Source organism: Bidens hawaiensis, unplaced genomic scaffold, assembly GCF_021521415.1.
Source record: "Bidens hawaiensis isolate Kalapana, Puna unplaced genomic scaffold, B.hawaiensis_p1.1 tig00027569_1, whole genome shotgun sequence".
Classification (NCBI taxonomy): domain Eukaryota; kingdom Viridiplantae; phylum Streptophyta; class Magnoliopsida; order Asterales; family Asteraceae; genus Bidens; species Bidens hawaiensis.
In genome coordinates this window covers 9,857-28,562 of record NW_027494469.1, presented here as the reverse complement: position 1 = coordinate 28,562, position 18,706 = coordinate 9,857, and positions in this window count along the sequence as shown.

Genomic DNA, 18,706 nt, shown 5'->3' with positions numbered 1-18,706 from the left:
TGAGTCCTTGAATCCAAATTTCTGAACAATGTCATGAACGTACTTTTCTTGATGAATTAAAGTCTCGTCCTTCTTTTGCTCAACTTGTAAGCCCAGGAAGAAAGTCATCTCCCCTAAGGAACTCATTTCAAATAGCTTCTGCATGATCTCAGAAAACTCCTTGCATAGAGTCTCATTCGTGGACCCGAAGATAATGTTGTCAACATATATTTGAACGATAATCAAATCATCCTTCACTTTCTTGACAAAAAGAGTTTGATCAATAATGCCTCTCTTGTATCCATTCTTTACTAAATGATCAGCCAGTGTGGCTTACCAAGCACGAGGAGCTTGGTGAAGACCATAAAGTGCTTTGTCAAGACGGTAAACGTGGTTAGGATAATTTGGGTCTTCAAAACCTGGTGGTTGGCTCACATAAATTTCTTCTTTTACTTTCCCGTACAAGAAAGCAGTCTTCACATCCATCTGATATACTTTGAAATTCATGTACGAGGCATAGGCCAAAAAGATACGAATTGCTTCCAATCTGGCCACCGGTGCATAAAGTTCATCGTAATCAAGTCCTTTTCGTTGCCAAAAACCTTGCACAACTAACCGGGCTTTATTTCTAATAATCACTCCCTTGTCGTCTTTCTTATTACGGAACACCCATTTTGTTCTGATCGGCTTCTTGTGATCTGGTTTCTTCACTAGCCTCCAAACGTTCAACTTCTTGAACTGCATCATCTCTTCTTGCATTGCTTCAACCCAAGAGTTCTCCTTCAACGCAACTTTGTAGTCCTTGGGCTCTACCTGTGAAATAAAACAAGCAAAAAGACATCTGTTAACGTTATCAGAGGTGCTGCGTGTTTGGATGCCAGCGATCGGATCTCCAATGATGTTCTCAGTCGGATGTCCGCGATGGATTGGTAACTGTGGAATTTGTTCGACACTCTCGACTGGTGTTGCCTCAAGCTCAATGGTCAAGCTCTCTATGGGATGAAAGACTGCGGTCACATCGACAGCAGTATCTGGTTGGGGATCGCTTGCATCTTTTTCTTGATCAACCAAATGTTCCTGAGCGATGGCGCCTTCCCATAGGTTGTCGTAGAAAGGTACGACGATTGCAAGAACCGACGATGAGTCAGTGCTGCGAGAAGTTCCAATAGGAACGGTGTCATTCTGCACATTCTCTTGAATAGCTTCTTCAGCAGATCCATGAATGTCTTCCTCAGAAGAAGGTGTAGGAACTGATTCAACTATACTCGGATTATCAGCTTGGGAAGTTTCCATTTGGTGGGTTTGTTGATCCACCGCTTGATTGGTCTGGTTATTTTCCACATTGTCAGCTGACATAAATGAGTCGGTGTCTGAATAATCTGTGTCTTCGACAGCGGGTATTTCAGTAGAGTCTGCAGATGTTTGCACATTGACTGCTGGAACTGGTTGATTTGCCACGTGTAGAACATTAAGTGCGGGTGTAGGTGCAGCAATCTGAATATCTGTCAGACCTTTCATAACGGCGTGCATCAAGATTTATTGATCAACATTTGTCGGAGTTAGTGCAGAAACAACAGGAGACATCACTGGTGCAGAAGGTGGTACATACATTCCTCGAAACTGCCTGAACAAGCCTTCATAATCAAACATCCAATCAGGATCATTGTGTGCATCGGTAGGGTTCAGTTCTTGCCAATCAATGTTGAAGGATTCCAAAATCACTCAGGATTTCTTGTTGAAGACACGATAAGCACTTTTTGTCAGCGAAATAACCAACAAAGTAGCACTCATCTGCCTTTTCAGCAAACTTTGAAATTGTAGCAACATTTGACTGAAGCACTGTGCAAGGACATCCGAATGTCTTGAAGAAATTTACCCTTGGCTTGTTCCCATAAAAGACTTCATAAGGTGTCTTATTCAGTCTTTTGTTCAGCAACACACGATTCTGAGTGTAACAAGCAGTGTTAATGGCTTCCCCCCAGAAGAATAAAGGGAGTTTGGAGTATGACAGCATGGTTCGTGCGGCTTCAACCAGTGTACGATTTCGTTGTTCAGCCACCCCATTTTGTTCAGGAGTGTAGGGTGCACTGAATTGACGAAGAATCCCCTTGTTGTAACAGACTTCGTTGATAACTTTGTTGCAGATTTCTGTTCCATTGTCACCTCTAATGAACTTGACGCTTTTGTCCGTCTGATTCTCAACTAACACGATAAATCTGATAAGAAACTGAGATGTCTCATCCTTGTGTCCTAGCAGAAAAGTCCAACTGAAACGCGAGTAATCATCAGTAATAACCAGACAATAGGCTTTTCAACCTATTGCCATTGGTTGAACGGGACCAAAAAGGTCCATATGTAACAGTTGAAGAGTGGAGTTTATGGAATTGACAGTCTTGGGGTGGTGAGGGAGTTTGTGCTGTTTGCATTTAGAGCAAGATAAACATCTTTCAGCACAATGAAAAGATTTTACAGGCAAGCCCCTCACATGGTCACCTTTAACCAACTTATTTAAGTTCTTAAAGTTGACATGCCCTAGACGACGATGCCATAAGGATGAATCGTTCTCCGAGGCCTTGGACATCAAACAAGAAGCAGTCCGCATGGAATAATTGCTTCTCATGTCCAGAATATAATCGTCATTGTGCCTTAGAGTACGCAACATAATCCACTCTTCAGGGACTTTAAAGCCTGGTTTAAGAATAAGACATTCATTTTCAGTGAAAAGAGTTGAAAATTTCTTATCGCATATTTGAGAGACACTGAGTAAGTTGTGGTTGAGTTGTTCCACAAGATTGACTTCGTCGATGGTCAATGTGCCATTTGAGACCTTGCCTTGTTTCATGATTTCTCCTCCTACGTCACCAGCAAAGGAAACATGTCCGCCATCGAATGGTTTAATGTCAAACAACAGGGACTCATCTCCTGTCATATGTCGGGTACAGCCACTGTCCAAGTACCAAATACTGTTGACAGGTCTTCCAGGCTGACCCTACATACATGAGCAGCTAGTTAGTAGAAGGGTCCCGAGACGAACTTGTCTCGGGAAAAGCAAACAGAAAATCACCCAACTTTATTTTATGATTCTTAAAAATGTAATCTTTTGGAGAATCTGAATCTGAAGTGCAATCACTCGAGGAACTTGTGTTAAGATTTCCTCGGCTCTGAAAAGATTTTCTTGATTTCCTTCGTTTTGGTTTGAATTTAACCATCAAATCTTCTGTGTTTGCTTTGGAAAACGGTTTAGAGGGGTTTTTAGGGTTTTCAGCTTCTGACCCTTTGGCTAACCGCTTCCTTTCTCTTTGTGTTAGCCAAAAGGGTTTCTTGGGTTTGTCGGTTCTTTTAATTCTTGAATCCATCTTACTGGCTGAGGTACAAGTTTGATAAGACAATTTCTTAGGTTGAACATTTAACTTAGTAAATGTCTGACCAAACTTAATTTTTGCGTCTCTTTGTTGCTTATGCTAGTTCTTGCAGTGTCTCGCAAGATGAGACGGATTTCCACACACAAAACAACATTTTCTTTTGTTACAATCATAGACATGTTGATCATTGAAATATGTGGGGTGATGTGATGTGGTAGGGTTAACATTTTGATAAACTTTATCTGAGAACACATTTGAATGATTATATGCAAAGTAACTTGATTGCCTTGGTTTCTGACCAGAGTACTAGTAGGTACTATCAAATTGATCATAAAAATTGAGAACTTTTACTATAATTAGTATTTTGTGAAAATGAAGTTTTCTTTGAAGGCACATATTTACACGACGTGCTTGGTTTTTCATTTTCAAAGACAGTTTCTTGTTTTCTTAAGTTCTCAATATCATGATCAGTTGACGAGCAACTAGAACTTGTCTGTACATCAACTTTTGCCTCTTTTGTTTCATCAAAAACTGTTTCACACTCAGAATCAGACGAAGAAAATTCACTTTCATTACATACATCATTACAACTGTCTTCACTAGTGGTTTCACAAAATACAGTTTTTGATCCCGACATCAAACATCCTAACATGGATTCACAAACTTTATTACAGACAGGGTTGTTAATAGTTTTTGTTAAACCCACACAAGACTCAAAGCGTGGTTCTAATCCTCCATTTTGCTTAAAACCCTGATTAACCTTCCCACAATCACCATTGTTTACATCACCTGCTCCATAAGACACATTGACGTTAGATTTATCAAATGATTGGATTGGAGCAACAGTTTAAGATGCCGCGGCAACAAATGTCACAGGTTTTGGTATCTTACCAACCCCGTATGCCATTTCTTCATCAGGAGAAGTATTATAGCTAAAGTGGGGCAAACTGGTGTAGTTATCATTGAATGGTGGTGGTACAGCAGTGTAATCGTACCCCAACCCCGCTTTAACTTTAGTACTTCTCTGGGCTCCAATAAGATCATCTAATTTCTCAGATGATGCCTCAAATCTTTCGACTTGTTTTTCCTTTTCTTTCTTATCAGAAACTTCGAGTTTTAATTTTGTAATTTCTTCTTTTAAATCATTAATTATGTCTTTATAATAAATGACATTATGTTTTTCTCGAAAAATTTCAAGTCTAAGATTAGCTACATCATCGTGATGAGTTTTGATCTTTTCAATGTAGATCTTATCAGCTTTTACATATTCAGTGTTCAACTGACGAAATCTTGCATTTTCTTTCAAAACTTCGTCTTGTAAGTATCTATAGTATGTAACCTTGTTAAGACAAGCTTCCATGCAAAGATTTCGTTTTACCTCATCAAGGTGTGATGTACTTGAACCAGCGGTAGATGAAGAGGCTTCATTGTTTGAAGTGAAAACCATGCTAGCCATATTCAGTAGATTCTGCAGCTCTTGAAACTGTTCGTCCCAATCCATACCAGTGTGGACCTTTGTTTGAGAGACAAGGGCTCTTGAGTTTGAACTTGAGCTGCCCTTGTGTGGACGATTCCCGATTCTTGGAGCTGAGTTGTTTGGTTTTTGTTCCTCAAGCCTCTTTCCAGCAGCTTTCTCATTCTCTTCATCAGTTACTTCTGTCACATGAATATCGTTTGCTGGTTTGGGAGGATTTGTGCACTCCCTGGCAAAGTGACCCATTTCTGCACAATTGTAGCATCGAAGCTTGCTCTTGTCGAAACCAATTCGCTTTCGATCAGAATCATTAAAGCTGTCCTTCCCATAGGTTTTGATGAAGTTGGTGGCCCTTTGCACAGCCATGGCCATCTGGTACTTGATGTCCATTTTCTCAAGATCCTTTTGATTGATGTCTTTCAAATCACCTATCTCAAACTGAGCCGGTAACAGATTCCCTTGTAATAGCTCTTCATGACAAGACAGAAAAGCTTTAACAAGTGTTACATTTGAATCATTTAGCATGGGAATGGTTTCACAATAGCTGGAGGGCTTGTTTGCTTGAGGTTTTGTTGCAGAAATTCCATGTGCCTTCAGAGCTTGAGCAACTGCACTGTCAACTGCCTTTTGAAACGAACTTGCACTGGATGGAGTTGATGGGTTGCTGGTGGAGATGAATGTTGTTGATTGTGAAGGAACACCTGGTGAGTACTTTGGATTGGTTACAGGATACATATTCGGTTGGGTTTTGCTGACAAAAGCAGTTGGCACACTTGAAGATGTAGTACTCACTCTGGCTTGATTCAGAGAATTCATGTGATTGTTCATTCTCATCTGTTCATCCATTTCAAATGATTTGAAAGTGGATATCAATTCACTGTTTGTCATCCTATTCAGATTGGTGGTTCTCTTGATCGTTATTGTGTTTACACTCCAACTATAAGGCAAAGAGTTTATCAACTTGTGATTGACCTTAGTGTTGGGAATGTTAACACCTGCAGCTCTTACTTTGACCATGAGCTTCTCAAACCTCTTCACTAAGTCTAGCACAACTTCACCTTGACGATGGTTGAACATGTTGAATTCTTCCTTCAATAGTGCTTTCTTGTTTTCTCTAATTTCAGCATTTCCTTCAACCATCTCAACAAGAGCTTCCCATAATCCCTTGGCACTTATGTGTTCACGTAGAGTCTCAGTGATCTCATTTGAAAGAAAAACTGTCAACAGCAGAAACGCTTTCTTGTCTTGTGCTAACTTATCCATATCATCTTGATCATAATTTTCAGGTGCCTTAGGTTGTTCCCCAGCATCAGTGCGAGTTACTGGAATATGAGGACCCACTTCAGAACATCTCATCAAATCAGTTTCAGTTAATGAGATAAAGTTCATGAACCTCCATTTAAAATCAATGAAGTTATCATCTAAGGTCATAAACTTAGGAGGTTTTTGAGGTGTTCCCACTTGATTTTCCAACAGCAAATAACCCTTCAATAGTTCTGAATCAGTGCTAGCCATGGTCTAAGTAGTTATAAGCCTTCAACAAAGCTTAATCTTCAAAACAGTCAACTTTTTCGCACAAACAACTTCAAGTGAAGCGAAACAGCTTCAAGCGAAGCGAAAGAATTCAAGCGAAGCGAAAGGATTCTAAGGCGAAGCGAAAGAATCTAAGCAAAGCGAAAGAATCCAAGCGAAGCGAAAGAATTTTATCTTTCTGAAAGCAAATCTTCCTTGGGATCTGCTCCACCCACTTTTGTCAGTGCAAGTACAAGGTTTGGTACAATGCTTGAGCGAAGCGAAATTTTAACTTATCAATCCAACAAACTTGGAACCCGTAAACACCACCTTTAACACTTAAGACTTCCACCAAGAACACTTTCTAAGACATTTTATGAAGTTTTTGCCAATTCATTTTGTATTTTTGATATTTTCTTATCAAGAACACTTGAACACTTATTTTCTTCTTCTCAAGATCAAAACCCAAGGTTGTGATCCAAAAACCCTCAACTAGTGAGCCGAAGCTCTGATACCAATTGTAGGTCCCTATTCGGGTGGATCTAACAACGTCTTTGGATCAACCTAACTTAGTGCTAGCGGAAATCACACTAAGCAACCAAGAGGTCTCGGATCTTGAGTTTATTTTCGGTTAGGGAGAGGTGAGAGAGAGAGAAAGCCGAGAGAGAGAAGAAGAGAAAGAATTTTCTATTGTATTTCACAACCCCTTACTTCTCATGGCATGCTTCCTATTTATAGGGAAGCATGTATGAGAAGTAAAACAAATTTAATGCCCAATGGGCTTCTTTACAATGGACCGTGGCCCAACAACGTACAAAATGACCAATCGGCCCAAAAACATAACTGAATTAATACAAAAGACGAAATATACAAAACGGGGCCTAACACCAATATTTGGGGTAATTTCAATCTTTTGCCTTTTCTTTTAAAAAATTAAGTGAGGCAAATGAAACATGCATGAATCTTGATTAATGATTACTATTTAATTATTCTTTTCCAATTTGATTCAAATTCAACATTTTTTAGTGATTTTTTTTTCTTCACTATTAACTTCTACTTCATGTTAATTTTATTTATAAAAGAATTTCAACAAATTGGACACCTAATGAAGTCGAGTGACTTTAGAACATACACGATTCTTTTGATAGAAGAAGTATATTAATGTTTTTTTCTTATCTTTACGTTGGGTTCTCGAGTCCTTTTTAAAGGAACCGGAAAGATTTGCGTTTTGAGTTTTTTAATGGAAGGAAGTGGAAAGAAGAGAAAGGAATGTTTCTAATAATCTTCCCTTTTAACTTTCCTTCCAAGATGAACGGATTTGGAGAAAAAGTAATCAAATACAATATAATAATATAATATTTTACCATTTACTAATTTTATCCTTCCACTTGGTCTTGGTATAAAAATTTGGACGAAGGGTTATAGTTGTAAATTTGTAACTTTTGGTTATCTTCCTTTCAACTTGGGATCACATTTGTTTCTTTTCTTTCCCTCGAACTCTGGAACAAGAAATTACATTATATTTTTCCTTTCCCCTCTCTTTCTTTTCTTTTCTTTTCTTTTCTCTCCTTTAATCCTGTTTCCCTTCTTTTTCTTTTATTTGTTAAACTCGGAACACAACGCAAATGCACGCTATCCTTATTTGTTATAATGCTTCTCTTTTTAGATCTTTTAGAGTTTTAGTTTACAAGTACACTTTATTACTTTTAACATGAATGTTAAATACTGTGTCACTGTGATATACTAATAACTTTATTTTAGTGGTAAACGAATGACTAGCTAGTAGCACGTGAACCCAGTTATATGACATGGTAGATGATGGCTTCATTATTATTCTACCTTTAAAAATATATGTTTCCATAATTCTGTTTTTGGTCCATGACCTGATCAGCTGATAAGTAACAGTTGCAGGATACTATTATGCCATTTTGAAATAAAAGTGTGATTTGTTTTAATGACTTTATTTGGTCAATGAAAATCATGTGCGTTGCATTACGTACACATTTGATTGACGCCATGTTTGTGCCGCTTTTTTGAACTTCCATGGCTCCATGCTAACTACTACATTTAAGTCTCAATAAATAGTCCCGGTTAAATTGTAGTTAAAGGGCATACATAATATAGATATTTGTAACAATGTGCTTATCTAACAGTTTAACACCATATTGAGATTCTTTGAATCCATCTTAACAAACTATTTGCTTATCTAACAGTTTAACACCATATTGAGATTCTTGGTAATCCATCTTGTTTAACACCATATTGAGATTCTTTGTAATCCATCTTAACACGTGCACTTATAACATGAGTATAAAGTAATATATCAACACATATATCATGTCACATTGTAAACTAGTGTCTGATAATAGATTGTCATTTCAGTTGCATAAATAAGTTACTAACTGCGCTTAACGGCATTCTATTTATACACACGCATATTTATAAGTGTATATATATTTGTGATACTGTTCCGTACATTGCGTCAGTAACTGACAAATGCGCAATTCTATTTTGCCGTATAAAAATGAATGCGTATCAATTTTATATTATATGCTCTTATTGTAAATGCTTGCGTCGCTTGTGGTGACGACTACCATGCTAACTACTTTATGTAAGTCTTCATAAAATTGTTTCTTGCACTCTCGATAAAATCATGGTTGACAATTCTAACAAACTCAACTCATTTTCCCTCACGTCACTTTTAGTTTTAAATCGAAAAGCCCATTTTTGTTATCCCTTTAGGTTAGAGTTAATTACATAAATGGTCTGCAGCAGTTTTTGTTGCTTGATAATTTTTGCATATTTTAAAATAGAAATTCTATTAGAAGTTTGGTATCTCTGTCTTTAGTCTGTTTCTTTTCAAAAAGAATAATTTAGTTAACTTTGACAATGCCTGGTAAACAAGGATCTAGCTCTTGACTTCCACTAATTTAGCTCTTGACTTTGATTCCCTAAATTTAGCCCTTGATGTCACTCCCTATCCTTTAGCGCGAGCTGACCCTATCTGTTGGATACTTATCATAAAAAACGGTATCCGACAGTTTTTGGTTTTTTTCCTAATAAAAATCCTATTAGCAATTTGTTCTCTTTGTCTTTAGTCTATTTTCTTTCAAAAAATGCTAAATGTGTCAGTCTTTATTGGTTAGAGCTGACAGGACAAAATGAATCTTCTATTAATCAAACAATAGATTAAGCGGATTTTACGGAAAACTTGTAGGTTTGCGGAGAAAGTGACTGGGATATTCGTAGTTAATGAAGCTATGCTGAGCACTTATGTTAGTTGGGAATTTCCTTCTGTTGTTCAGATCAACTGTAAAAGAGAGCATTCTGCAAGTCTGCAACTTAAATTGTCACACATCACACATGACTATCAAACTATTATAAATTCAGAGGAAGATAAGAAAATATATCTTTATGATATAACTACATAAGTTGGGTTTTATGATTGTTTTTGGCTCTAAGCGAATGCCTTTTTTTGTTAAGCAAGACTTTCCTAACTGAGTTAGTACTCTACTCAAAGTGGTAGAACTGAAGGGGCAAAATTTGTTAGCCTATTAGTTTTTAGTTTAATTAAAGTCATTCTTCTACGTTGGTGTTTTTTGATTCCAACTTACTGTTCCGAGTCATGTAAACCGAGCAAAAACTAGGTAATGTAAATTTATCTTTTTACAGTTGTTAAATATGTTGATGCTTTGTTTACATTTTTTTTTTGCAGAACTTTCATCTTCTTTTCACTTAATAAGCAAACCATGGAAGCATGTTAGTGGCGTACTGGCGTTAGAGTGTTGGACACTAACACGAAAAAGATTGAACACTATCTGTCCTCAATGGAAGCCGAGTTAGGGTTAGACCCGCAGCCAAGGTGATTTTACAGTTTCGTTTGACTATAAAGAGTGTTTGAAAGGTTATGGTATGTTTATAACTCTTGAGTTAATCTTATTACTCAACTGAACAGTTAGTTAGTTAGTTGTTATTACAATAGTTTCATAACTAGTCCCTCAACTTCTAAACTTTACAAATTGAGCTAAACAAACTAGTTATTACATTTGGGTTCTAACATTTTCTTAATTTTAGTTGTTCTTTATTTTTAACTTTGTAACTTGAAATTTGATTTTTTATGTGATTGTAGACTTGATTTTAGTTGAAATTAGATGTGTATATATGATTATATACTTAATTATGATTGAATTTAAATGTGTTTATAAGATAGGTAGTTAGACGTAACGGCTTATCAGAGCCAAAGGCTATGAGATATGCCGGGGCGCTAGGCATATATGCTACTAGGTTTTGTTGGTTTCTTTATTATTTCAAATGACTTTGTATTTTTATTGTTCTTTTCAATAACAATGCACTTTTATTACTGTATTGTTTTTTATTATATAACCCGACTCGATTTTGGTGCCGGTTTTTCAATAAATCCAAACACCGAAATAAACTACGCTATAAGAAGAATTTCCTAACCCATGAGGAAAACCAAAGCATATACTTGAGATAGTAGTGATCTCTTGTTGTGTAGTGGTGAAAGTTAAATTATTAAATCAATGGAGTAATTTTAACTAATCCCCACAATATTGACATAACATAGAAGAAATTAATACACATTATTGCAGTTTCAGTTCAATGCATGAAAAGAGATCTTCAAATAAAACATTACATTCGCAACTAGCTATACCCAAGAACACCGTTTAGAATGTTGGGTTTTGATTATAAAGCATACGTTTCTTCGGCTTAAAGATATACCTGGAACCATATATTGAGTGATACACATCCACCAGAAGAGCATACTGCAATTTAGCATACAAAATGACAGGTACAGAAGCCAGTAGACCAATAACAACCGGTACCCAGATCAACTTGTTATGATAAAGCACAAAGAAGCTGAAGCTAAAAGCGATCATCATGGTCATTATAGAGAGGAAAAGTGTTGCTAAACCTATCATAAGTTTTTGTGGTAACGGTTCAAAGAAATCTTGTTCGTCATAACGAGAAGTTACGATAGATAAGAACATGAGAATTGAAGCGGAAGAAAAGATCAAAGAGATAGCATCTGCTATGACAAATGCAATGTAGATTTCTTTGCGCTTAAACATAGGAAAACCACTCTTTTGATCATACCCACCCGGAATTGAAAAGGCTACTCCAAATACTATGGTGGCTATGAGAGCAGCAACCACCATGCATTGATTAGCAGTTCCTCTCATCCACTGTTCACCTCTGGATACTAGCTCTTTATGATTCTCGGTGAATAACTCGCGTGGTGTTTTTCCAGCTGCATTCTTCCTTTCTCTATACGAAGGAGGGATCATAGCCTCTACTTCCTACAATAGAATACCAACAAATATTTAAAAATACGTATGTAGCCCTCGTGATGTTTGTCGTCGTATTTAATAAACAACAGTTTATCAGAAGCTAGAAGTGAGATTTACCTTGAACCATAGCAGTTCCCAATGCATTTGAAAAGCGACTCCTGATACATCATAAAGTCGATTTTTCTCTGCATTCTTCCCAACTAAGTGCAACATGTTATTTCCTTCTAGGTCGCTTAGAGGAGTTATCATGTCCTTCATAGACCCTATCTCATGTAACAGATTGTAGATACTCTCATGACGATGAGAGACGGCAATGTGAAATATGCTTTGGTTAATATCATTTACCTTCCATATGAGATCAGGATGGTGACGAATGAGCTCCACCACAAATTTGGTGTTGCCCATTTCTGCAGCAACAAATAGCACTCGGGAAGAGTATGTTCGCTTCCCGCCCTTCATAATCACTTTTCCGTTTGCATCTCTCATTATTGGGTCAATGGGGCCTCTGAGTAATGAATTTATGTCATCCTTAGGCTTTTCCATTACTTTTTTCCAAATTCTTTTAAGTATCTGCATGGCTTCAGTTTCCTTTTCTTTCACATGTACTCCGAAGCCTATAAACATTAGATAAGAGAAAACAAAGTAGATTACGAGCTAAAGCCTGCATAATTACTTGATGTTGAAGTATATTTGTGAAAAAAAAATAATGTAAGAAATTTATACATACGAATTTGGCCATAAATTTAGAACAAAGGAAGCATAAGGAGCGGATATACATATACTTACATGACTTTATGGCTCTCCAGGAAAAATGTGGATCTTTATCATTAAATGCATAGGGCTTTCGGGCTAAAACTACAAGTACTTTGTCAGTTTGTGCAAGTTCTGGGCAATCTTCCAATATTTTTAGTGCGATATCTACAAAGAATATGATTATCACTCCTAATTAAACAATATCATAACTATTTTCAAACCACTGAAACTGAACATAAACATTTACACGGAAGTCATTGCATAATAATGTGTGGATGTCAACCAGTAAATGGTTTAAAATCTTAATACGACGATTATAGCGCGCTGTAGATGCAAATGTTCAATTCTTCATGAATGACAGTTTTAGTGGGAGGCCAAGGAGTGATCATGCAAGTTGTGCACGTTAATTAACACCCACCGAAACCACTATAAAAGTCACGGTTTATAAAAGATGCAAATATTTTATTAGAAGTATCGTTTAACAAACACATTTTTTGTAATGCTTTTTGAACACAACTTTTATACATAGTCAAACTTTTATATAAAAGTCAAGGTTTATAAAAGATGCAAATAATAAAAATTGCTTTTACTATTAAATAAACTAGTTTTAGAGCCCGTGTGTATACGGAATAATTCAAATTATAAAATTATAAGTAAAACAAATAATTACATAGTGTATATGAAAAAAAATGTATTACATCTATGCTTGTATCTATACAATGTGTATATAAATTAATTTTATTTATATCACAAGATAATTTTTTTAAATGAACTTAATAAAAAAATGTCCGTACAAAATTGTACCCGAGAATGCTCCTTTCTATTGAAAAATTCTTTCTCGGTGTCATATATGTATAATTGAAAGAATTTTGGTTATGAACTAATTTCGAAAATAAAACTTCTCATACGATAATAGTTCTAACCACTCATCCAATACAAAAGAGGTATTACCTTTATTAATATATTTATTAATTTACTACCCATCAAAGGAAAGTAGGATATTAAATTGTAACAATGGATGTTCTTCAAGAACTATGTTTTTCTGAGCTACACCATAAAGAAGATTTTGATAAGTTTCAGAGGGTTTCTCGACTTTGTCATAATGACAACATAAAAAATAACATATTAACCCATTCAATTTTGTGAATATTTTGTTTCATTTGAGCATAGTTTTGCATGACATGCTTCCCATACAACGTTCTAATCACCATTGAAGGAAAAATTAATGTTGATATAAACATTTGAAATTTGATAAAAGTTAGAAGCATTGATAGGCATGGGGGTGGCATGTCGAAAGTGTTCGCAATCTTTTCTTAAGTTTTAATAGTTGAGAAAAAAATAGTCAATTTTTGTCAAATCCCGAACCTTTTGATTATTTTAAAAATGACCTTAAAAATAAACTTGAAACCCGAATCATGTTTGAAATTATAACTTTCATACTTTTGACATTTTAAAGTCAACACTTTGAACCCATAACAAATTTGACGATAAATTTATTTTGCATTCTCAAACTTTTAAAAATACTCAAAATTTTCGTTTTTGACCCGTAACAAATTTTGACCTAAATGTAGTTAACTTGTATCAACCAATCTATTTACCAACTTTTGACCCATAAAATCAAATTTAACTTCCACAAAAAACCCGAAATAATTTTCATTTGAGAAACATGATTTGTTGTTGATTTTTGGAATTCACCAAGTATTTTTAAATATATAGTAAAATAATATGTTAATATTTATATTTATAAAAATATATAGATATTATATAAATATAGTGTAAAAGGAAAGTGAATAATTATTGATTTATTACATATATTAGGGTATATTAGTTTTGGAGAGAAAAAATTATGAGAATTAACCAAAACATGACAAGTGTCCTCATTTATTTTACTTTATTAGAATAGGTAGATAATAAATGTGAAGCTAGATATGAACACTAAAACAAGTTATGAAAATAGAACTTTTATAAAACAAGTGATACAATTAGATCTTTTATAAAACTTACTAGAGCTTAAAAAATTAACTTTAATAGAAGTAGACTAGCGGGAGATAACACAGATCGAAATGAGAAAAAATGTTTGATAAGTCCTCTTGTAACATTCATATTATAATACCTATGTTTTATTTATGAGTGGTACGGTTATCTCTACCAAGTTTAAAGAGAAATTGTGTACGTACATAATGTCAACCTTACTTAATTAGTGAGAAAAGTGATGATAGTAGTGATTAGTATCAAAATTAGGGATATTAAAAGAAGTAACATAGTTAATGAGAAGTTGTAAAAGTGATTTCCACAATTAATAATTCCGATCTAGTAAAAATAAATGATTAACAAAAGAACACTAGCTAGTTGTTGCTTATTATCTTGCGCACAACAAGATCCCAACAAATAATACTTGTCTACCTATAAATAAAATGTTTGTGTTAACAATTAGAGAGGGTTAAATATGTTATTTTAGTTTTATAATATATAGTTTTTGGATATTTTTATTTATGCAGACAATATTACTTGTTGGGATCTTATTGTGTGCATAGGGATGGTAATGTAACCCGAATCTGATGGAAAAATTCAAAACATGACATAAATGGGACGGGTAATATCTGACTCATTAGAGTTTGGGACGAGTTAAAGATTAGTTTTCAATTTTTTTCATGGGTTTGAGACTTGTAATATACCCGATTACCCGACAGCATTGATCAAATTACCTAATTATATACCCAATGTCGACCTAACTTATATATATATATATACTAGAAGCGTGCCCGCGCGATGCAGCGGGAAACACGAACTTTGGTAATCATGTAACAAATTTATGAGTGTTCATTATTACGTTTGAAACTGTGAGACCGTTAATTAGTTAGTTTCATGGTTGAAACCGGAGCTGACCGTACATATAGAAATGTTAATTATTTACTTATTTAGTATTATATATGTTTTATAATATATATTAGATATAGTTAAAATATAGTTAAACAAAGTTTTATTTAATATGAGTCAAGTCGTCTATTACAACTTTAATTTAATCCAATGTTCAGTATGATTTTTTTGTAATATTTGTTTTTGTTATGATTTTTCACCTTCTATTTATTCTAATAAGGTTTATCATTTATGTGACCAAAGCTATCTTTGTTCATATTATGATTCTCTTAAGTAATGTATTAGTTGGTGCTTAGTTTGAAGTAAAGGTATAGAAAGATTAATAATTCTTGTTTTAAACTTAATTGATTATCGAAGTACAAACTATATCGAAACCTAATCATTGGTAGTGGTTCAATTTAGTTGGGTTTTAATTTTAAACAGTTCAGTTTTGATTTTCGGCGACAAAAAAATGCATAAAGTTGGCACATGGTTTAATTTAAAACCATCAAAATCGAACCACAAACAGCTCTGCATAAAATGTTTTTTTTTACTTCGTAAACTATAGCAATATCATACTCAAATTAAAGATAATGAAATGCTCCTTTTATGATGCCATTTATTTTAAAAAATATTAACGTATGAAAAAGTTATGAGTGTTTAAAAATCATAGGGGTAGTTGGGTTAAAAGTGAAAATTAAAGAATATATAAGTAAAATATCAAGAACCAATTTTAGAACCTTAAGAGAAGAAAATTGTAATTATTTTGAAGAAATTTAAAATGTACGTGAGTTTTAATGTTACAATTACATTATTGCCCCTGGTGAATGTGTACCTCAAGCATTGAAGGTTGTAAATTACTTAAAACAAGCGTCTTAATTTGCCCATTACTGGTATATTATATATAGTATAGATATGTAAGGGAGAGATATTTTGAGAACCTTGTTGAGTTTTAAGAACTTAAGAATTCATTTCTTGGCCACATATTTAATTAAATGGATTGGAATATATGGTTAAAATTAAATCTGACTAAAAAGTCAAAGTAGGAGAGAGAATAAAGATGTAAGTGATTACACTAACTTTTACGTCCGTTACACATGTGTAAAAAGTTGACTCGGTGCGTAAAAAATTCTGTAATTTTTTTTACGTATATGTAACCTACATATATTACACATGTGTAAAAAAAATCGAAAAAAAAATCGTTACGTTAAGTTCTTTCGAGTTCTTAAAACTCAAAGGGGGTTCTCATTTAAAATCTCCCCTATATATATATATATATATAAGGTTAAAATGAAAACCCATTTGAGTTGTGAAAACCCGCGAAAACCCTATGTAACATCGTTTTTTTTTTTGTTACATGTAATATAAGTTGTAACATTTAATACAAAACATCAAAACATAAAAAAAATGTTTTGTTATTTTTTAACATTTTTTTACTAATTTTTATATATGTTTTCAGGAGAGAGAAAAAGTTATATTTATATTTACATTTTTTATTCACTTTAATTGTGGACCACAAGATTTAAACATTAATTAAAAACATTAATTATATATATATATATATATATATATATATATATATATATAGGATCAGGATCATGTGACAACTTTTTGAGAATTGAGAGAACCATTTTGGACCACAAAAAACCCAAAAATAAAAAAAATGATAAAAAAGTAAAAACACCAAAAATCTTATTTATCATTCCGGTTTCTAAAAATAACAAAAAAAAATCTCGGTTTTGCTAAATTATACACATATGTATAATTTAAGATAAATGATAATATACATATGTGTATATTACATAAACTAGAGATTAAATGAAAGTATACATATGTGTGTTGGTATAATACAAATTATTTTTTTTTGGGTTTTTTTAATTAAACCGGAATAAAATATAAGAATTTTGGTTTTTTTTACTTTTTTTAAAATTTTCGCTTTTTTTGTTTTATAAATTTTTAAATAATTTTTAGAGTTTTTTTTAGTGGTCCAAAATGTTTATCAAAGTTCTCAATTTGCAAAGGGTTCTCTTAAGATCCTTACCTTATATATATATATATATATATAATCAGGATTATGTGAGAACTTTTTAGGAATTTAGAACCATGAGAACCATTTTGGATCACAAAAAACCCAAAAATAAAAAAAAATCAATAAAAAAACACTAAAATAAAAAATGTAAAAATTCCAAAATTCTTATTTATCATCTTGGTTTCATAAAAAAATAAAATAAAAAAATCTCAGTTTAGTTAAATTATACATATATGTATAATATGTACATATATGTACACACATGTTTTTTATACATATATGTATAATTTAAGGTAAATGATAATGTACATATGTATACATTACGTAACTAGAGATTATATGATATTATACACATGTGTATAGGTATAACACGATTTTTTTTCTTTTTTAATGAAACCGGAATGAAATATAAGAATTTTGGTTTCTTTATATTTTTTAAATTTTCGTTTTTTTTATTTTATAATTTTTTAAATAGTTTTAGAGGTTTTTTTAGTGCTTCAGAATGGTTTTCAAAGTTCTGAATTTGCAAAAGGTTTTCTTAGGATCTTTATATATATATATATATAGGATCAAGATAATGTGAGAACTTTTTGAGAATTGAGAACTTTGAGAATCATTTTGGACCATAAAAAACCCAAAAATAAAAAAAATCATAAAAAAAAATACAAAAATAAATAAAATTAAAAAAACCAAAGTTCTTATTTATCATCCCGGTTTCTAAAAAAACGAAAAAAAAATTTCTCGGTTTAGCTAAATTATACATATATGTACACATGTTTTTTTATACACATATGTATAATTTAAGGTAATGATAATGCACATATGTGTACATTACATAAACTAGAGATTAAATGAAAGTATACATATGTATATAGGTATAGTATGAATTAAAAAAACGAAAAAAAAATTTCTCGGTTTAGCTAAAATATACATATATGTATAATATGTACATATATGTACACATATGTTTTTTATACACATATGTAAAAGTTAAGGTAAATGATAATATACATATGTGTACATTACGTAAACTAGAGATTAAATGAAAATATACATATATGTATAGGTATAATATGAATAAAAAAATCATTTTTTTAATGAAACCGGAATGAAATATAAGAATTTTGGTTTTTTACTTTTTTAAAATTTTCATTTTTTTTTTGTTTTATAATTTTTTAAATATTTTTTTAGAGTTTTTTTAGTGGTCTAAAATGGTTGTCAAAGTTCTCAATTTGCAAATGGTTCTTTTAGGATCCTTACCCTATATATAGGGATGAGCTCGGTCGTACCGGTACCGGTACCGAAAATCGCAAATTTTTGGTACCGGTACCGAAATGTTCGGTTCGGTACCGGTACGGTACTGGTATTTAAGGTAAAATTCGGGAAATACCGGTACCGTACCATACCGGTCCCGAAAACTCAAAACCTTGGT